Consider the following 7,069-nt stretch of genomic DNA (forward strand, 5'->3'; position numbering starts at 1 on the left):
AAATAAACGTACCATGTTTTTAATACCTTTCTAGTTCAGTGTTTTGCAAGAAAGCTTTGAAAGTTTGTGTTTGTTCATTAGCCATTAAGGCAGGTAGACCTTCACCTGGGGAAGTGTGATCCCCATGATATGGTCTCCTGGCCGCACTTTGTTCCCCATCATTGCTGCTCTATTTCACAAGGCCCCTGGGAGTTTGTTTTAAAATTACTCTTTAAGATACAAAATTCCCTTGTTTGTGTGTCTTTTAAAAATTTTGATCTATTTCTAAACCTCTTAATAGACTTAATTATGACTTATAACAGTGACACCTGTCCATTATAAGGATTCAAGCTAATGGAATTAAAATTAAAAACTTAAAAAAAATTAAGCTAAGCAAAAAAATGTACCACCAGGAAAAAAAATCCCTACCATCCATCCAGAAACTACCATTATTAACATTAAATGGTGACCATTTTTACAGTCATGCTATATATGTATACAGATGTAAGAACTGATACACAATTTAATAAGAAAAACCATACAATAGGAGCTAAACAAGTAACTAAAATTAAAAAATTAAAGTATCTTAGCAAAACAAAGATACATGAGGTAAAATATTCATAAATTTTTCTACCACAAAGTATTTTATTCCCTGAAAGATTTCCCTGGAGTTAAACACTAGCAAGCTGGCAACTTATCTTTAAAACTTTGTTTTTCAATTTTATATGGTAGTATTTGTCGATATAAGCATTCTTAATTTTTTCCCCCAAGGACCAGTTGAGTGAATATTAAAATCTTAGGTCATGCTTTCTTTCTCTTACAATTTCATAGATCTCACATGAAACTAATGTTTTTGGCACGATACTGTGGAGAAATTGGAGACCAGTTTGATTTCCCCAAATCCCCGCCACTCACACCAACATGAGCTTTTACTTTCTTAGGTGACTTCCTTCGCCTGCCAGTCTGAAAACCTTTTCTTTATACTGGAAGTCTTTGTCCATGTGTCAGCCATTTTACCAGTTTTCCCCAAAATATTGTATTCCTTTCTGATCTGCAGATTTGATTTTTTCTAGAGCAATCTACAATATTTTAATACTTTATCTCTCCATCCATTTTAGGGATACCAACTCTCTAGATGCTGGATCATTTCTTTGTTTCTGTCATAACTATTTATCTGATTGCTTTAATATCTTTCATTTTTTTAAACCATGATTATCTTAAATCTTCCTTCTGCCAGTTTTATTCTCAGTCCTGTTTAGTCTTCGTTTCTTACCTGTTTCTTAGTGCCATAATGATGTTATTTTGGATTTCAATGAGCAACTTGGAGTTATTCCCACGTATAGTGTGACTAGAAAGTGAAAACTGTATAAAATAGTTACTATATGTAAAAACAACATAATACTTAGATGTGATAGAAGAATGGGTTTCTAAGAACCTTTGCACAGAGGATTTTATTAACAATTGTCTCTTGAAGTGTGTGAGGTTGGTTTTTTTTTTTTTAAACCAAAAAACAAAACTACTTCCAGCCAACAGAGAGGATAAATCTGTGGCACATATATTACCACTTCTGTGACCCATGCCATGATGGACATCGCTAATGAGTCACCATATTCTTATCTGGATGCACGGATGACATCAAATTTCTGTGCACACAGTACCAGACATAACCATTAAAACGAATTGTTCCAGGTGGGTACTCAAAAAGAAATCAATTCCACCATGATTGACAATTGGCCCAGAGGGATTACACAGAGCCCTGTGTAATTTTTTAAAGCTTCCATGTGGCCCTGAGACAAGGGTATAGGGGGAAATTTAATGAACTATATATTTCTTGCTTTGATTAAAAGTGATCAATACAGTTGAAAAACCCCCAAATAAATGAATACTGTGTCTATTAGAATATAACTATAATAACCAAATTAGATCTTCCTAATCTGGATTTTGAAATTTTCTGAGTATGTACCACTTTTTTTCTTCTTTAAAAAATTAAACTTTTTGAGAGAGCTATTGATTCACATGCTTTTAAAAGGTAGAGAGACCCTGTGTACCCTTTCCCTAGTTTTCACCAATGGTAACATTTTGCAAAACGATACTATAATATTACAAACAGATACTGACACGATGCAGTTGGGATACAGAACATTTCCATCGTCCCCTTTTATGGCCACACCCACTTCCTCCCACTCCCAGCCCTTCCTCAACCCCCTGACAACCACTAAACTCTTATCCCCCATTTCTGTAATTTTGCCGTCTCCGGAATGTTATCAATGGAATCCTACTGTAGGCTACCTTTTGGGATTGGCTTTTTTTCACTAAAGCCTAGTTCTCCGGAGATTCATCCAGATTGTTGCACGAAGCTGTATTTTGTTCCTTATACGGCTGAGTAGTCTTCCGTGGTACAGATGTACCACAATTTGTTTAACCATTTATGCATTGAAGAATGACAACTGGGTTGTTTCTAGTTTGAGGGATGATGAATAAAACTGCTATAAACATTCATATATACACACTGTGTGAGCATAAATTTTTATTTCTCTGGGGTAAATGCCTAAGAGAGTAATTGCTGGGTCGTATGGTAGTTGAGTGTTTAGTTTAAGAAACTGCCAAACTGTTTTACAGAGTGGCTGTACCATTTCATATTGCCACCAGCAACGCATGAGTGATCTCCTTTCCCCATGTGTGTGCCAGACTTTGGGGTTCTGGATTTATCCTTTTTTTCTTTCAGGACTAGAAAAATGTAGTGCCTCTTCTCCTAGTTTCTATGGCTTCTAATGAGAAATCTGCTGTGATACACATTTTTAACTATAGCTGTCTTTTTTTTTTTTTTTTTTTTCCTGGCTGCTTTCAAGATTTTTTTCTTTGCTTTTAGTTTTTGGAAGTTTAATTATGATGTGTCTTGGTGTGGATTTTTTTTTTTAATTTATTTATCCTGCTTGGGATTCATTCAGCTCCTTGAATTTGTAGATTTGCTTCTTTCCAAATTTGGGGAGTTTTCAGCCCTTCTTTCTTTGAGTACTTGTATAGCCGGCCCTCTTTGTCTTCTCCTCCTGAGAAGCTGATGACTTGAATGCTAGGTCATTTGTTATAGTGTCACAGGCCCCTGCAGCTCTACGCATTCATTTCTTCTGTCTTTTCCGCACTCTGCTGTTCAGATTTGGTAATTTCTATCATTCTGTCTAAAAGTCCACCGACTTTTCCCATCTCTGTCCCTTCTGTTTTACTGTTGAGCCCATTGAGTGAGCTTTTTATTTTGGCTTTTATATTTTTCAGTTCTAAAATGTTCATTGGATTTTTTTGTCTTCTGTTTCTTCTTCTGTGACTTTATGGTTTTTTTTCCTTGAGATTTTCCATTTTTTCATTTATCTCAGGCATGTCCATAATTGTTTGTTGAAGCATTTTTGTGATGGCTTCTTTAAATTTTTTCCTATAACTCTAATATCTTTGTCATCTTGGTGTTGGCATCTGTTTATTGCGTTTTTTCACTCAGTTTTTTTAAATCTTTCTGGTTCTTACGATGATAAATGATTTTTGCCTGAAACCTGTACATTTTGTGACATTATAAGACTTGGGATCCTATTTAAACTTTGTTTTAGCTGATTTCCTTTGACACCATTCCACTGGTGGTGGGAGAGGGGAGTGGGGGGGGGTGCTGTCTTGTTTCTGCCTGGTGGTAGCTAAAAGTCCAGGTTCCCCACTTGCTCTCCACTGCTACCTAAGGAAGAGGTTGCTCGTACCTGCTGGGCAGGTATGGGAGTTCAAGCTCCTCATGTGGCTTGCAGGAACACTTTGCTGAGGTGGCCTCATTACCGATGGGCAGGGGGAGAAGTCCTGACTCTCCACGTGGCCTTTGCTGATACCACTCGAGCGGGGAGGTGGTGGGGAGGGGACTCCACTACCATATGTTGGTAGATGTCCGGATTCCCCATGTGGTCTGCCCTGACACTGAAGAGGAGGGGGATTTGTAACTGCCTTGCACGGATGAAAAGATGAAGATTCCTAGCTCTCTGCATGGTCTTCTCTGACAACATCCCAGGAGGAGGTTGGGATGCCTAATTATATAGCCTGGCAAGGTGGAAGTTTAGACTTCTCGCTCAACTTTTGCTGATGTGGGTGGAGCCAGGGTTGTTGTTTTTCTTCCTGTGATGCTTGGCTGGAGTAAAGCAGTTACTGTTTAAAAGTTTTCTGTCTTGCTATGCTGTCCCACCCCACTTTTTAAGATTTATTTATTTGAGAGAGAGAGGGCGGGGGAGGGGCAGAGGGAGAGACTCTCAAGCAGATGCCCCGCTGAGTGCAGAGCCCTATGCAGGGCTCAATCTCAACGACCCTGTGATCATGACCTGAGCTGAAATCAAGAGCTGGTTGCTTAACTGACTGAGCCACCCAGGTGCCCCTAAGCTGCCCTTTTCTCAGTCCTTTCGCTAGAGAGCATGCTTTAGGGGAGCTTTTTGGTTCTGTGCCCATTGGTGTTTATGGATTGCTGGTTTTTTCATTTCCAAGTCTAGAATACATGAGGATTAAGAGAATCTCTGGAATTACCACCACTTCCTGCCTTGGGTTTTGAGGTCCTTGGCTTGTCTATTCTCTTCTCTACTCCTTTCAGAATCTCCTTGTTTTAACACATAATGTCCAAGAATTTTAGTTCTACTTGGTGGAAGGAGTAGGGAAAGGTATGCCTACTCCATTTCCTGGAAGCAGAAGTCTGTGTACCACTTTTGAAATAAAAGAATAATTTTTAAAACAATTAAGTATTACATTTTTTTGGAAAGGGCTTTTTTTTTGGTGAATAGTTGGTAAAATATGGTTTCTATATCTACTGAAGTTTTCTTACCCTTTTTCTGGCCAGTGGGCTGTGCATGTATATGGGTATGTGGGTTCACACAAGTTAATTCCTTGAAGATAATGAGAATCTGAACACTTTTAAACAGAAACAGCAATAACAGCACAAAATGCAGCAGAAAAGAGATCATGATCTCTGCCTTGTAATCTGTGGCATTTCCATTAAAGAGCATGTGCTTACCAAAAGCCTGCAGCTGTTAGTATATTAATAATGGGATCAGATGGAAGGCTCAAGAAGTTAGCCAGGAAGCTAATAGGATCATGTTTTGGCAGGTGCCTCACTCAGCCGAGAATGAGGGATACAGAAGAAAGATCTTTAATTTCTGCATGACTTTTCTTTGCCCCCTCTTGGCCTAATGACTCTAAATAGTCTTGTGTGTCTGGCTTAATTAATTTCACTCTGCTTTTTGGGAAATGCATCTCATAATTTATGTGAATAGCGAAAGTTCTTGAGGATACACACTCGGTATTTATCATATCTAACTAAGATTTACCTTCTTCTAAAAGTACTGGAGACATCTTTAATCTTATGAAGTTACTCTGCTTTGATTTGGGAGGTGTTCTTTGTTTATGAATTCCCAGTTCTTGGAAGAGACAGGAGAATGGGTATCTCATAGTCCATTTTTAGGGCAACTACATTTTATTGGTATCTGTGCTAGGAAGGGAGCAGAGAGTTTTAATTGAGCTAGTAACTAGTGAAACAGTTTTAAGGCTGACAAATTTGGTACTTACTTTGCCTGTTGGCTAGTGTTTTAAACTGAGTGATTATTTAAGATGATGAAGTGGTCAACCCCTAGCAGCAAAGAAATGAGGACTCAGCATCTGCGTAAGATGGCAGTGTAGTGAATTGAATCTGAGAAAATCTCCTCATGGCTGGATTTAAAACTCTTTGTTAAACCTGAATTGTAAATCTTTTTGTCTTCACAGTCATCTGGTGTTTTTAGTTATAATTTATTTTCCCTAAAGTAATTGAGCATTAGTATTTTGGTTAGATTTAGAGTGAAATCCTCAGCTGAGTATGGACATCTCATCATTATGACAAAAGATGCATAGTGCTAAAACTTTTGAATGTGATGTGGATACTGAATTCGCTATTCATCATCCACACACATAATGTTTGTCAGGTTTTCTTGACTAGCCTGTCTCTGTTGCTTTGCTTGAAAGATTCAATAACAATGGTTATGTAAAAAAGAAAAATCCCTTCTGCTACTCATCTTGGAGTATAATACAGAGAATTACCCATGTGAGAAGCAGCTTGAATTGCTGGCATTGGGTTTGTCATTTGAGCCGGCTTTTGATTTGAAGTTTGTATTTGAAGAAAAATGTTTTGGCTTCCATTGAATTCATGAGATGGTTGTGTCTCTCCTGATCAGCACTCAAACTTGTTTCAGATGACTATTTATTTCTCTGAAGTGTTCCAACCAGAGCTTCCACAGCGAATTCTGTGCAGGCCACATGGCCTGTATCTTATTGCCAGATCCCTAAATTCTCATTCCAGATCACCAAATATTGTGCAAATACATCTAACTACTTTGTGTGATTCAGTAGCAGACAATTTCAGATAAGTTAATCAGCCCGATAAATAACAATATGTGCAAATTTACATTTCTAGAAAGAGGTTCAGTCAGTATCTCTAAATAATGAATATTTTAATAAAATATGTGATCTAATGATTTTTTTGTCCCATTGTATGCATGTTATCCTCTGTGCCAAATATTAACCTCTTGTTATGTTGTATATCCACCCAAGGTGAAGGTATACATTTATGTGATTGACACATCAATGTTACAGGTATTTAAAAAATTCTCTTATTAACCTTATTAGATATCATATTTCCATATTTAACATCTTTTAAATTGCAAACTGAAATAAGATCACCATTTTCTTTCTAGATCAAAAAATGAAGCAGAAAAAGAAACATTATATGTAGTTATTTTCATAAAAAGACAATCTACAGAATGAGGAAAAATAGTTGCAGAATAAAGAATTCCTACAAATCAATTAAATTGGGAATCCAATGAAAAATCGGCAAATACTCGACTGGCACTTCTCAAGAGAAGACACTCAAATGGTGTATAAACACATGGACGGTGCCCAGTTTCAGAGGCCATCAGGAAAGTGCAAGTTAAAACCATGTACCCAGAAGAATGCATAAAATAAAAAAGATGGAACATTCTAAGTGTTGATAAAAATGGAGAGTGACCAGAACCCTTACTCCCTTCTGGTGGCAGTCGATATTCATACAATCACTTTG

This window comes from Eumetopias jubatus, unplaced genomic scaffold (assembly GCF_037043125.1).
Source record: "Eumetopias jubatus isolate StellerSeaLion01/CBP00866 unplaced genomic scaffold, mEumJub1_p1.0 scaffold_13, whole genome shotgun sequence".
Classification (NCBI taxonomy): Eukaryota; Metazoa; Chordata; class Mammalia; order Carnivora; family Otariidae; genus Eumetopias; species Eumetopias jubatus.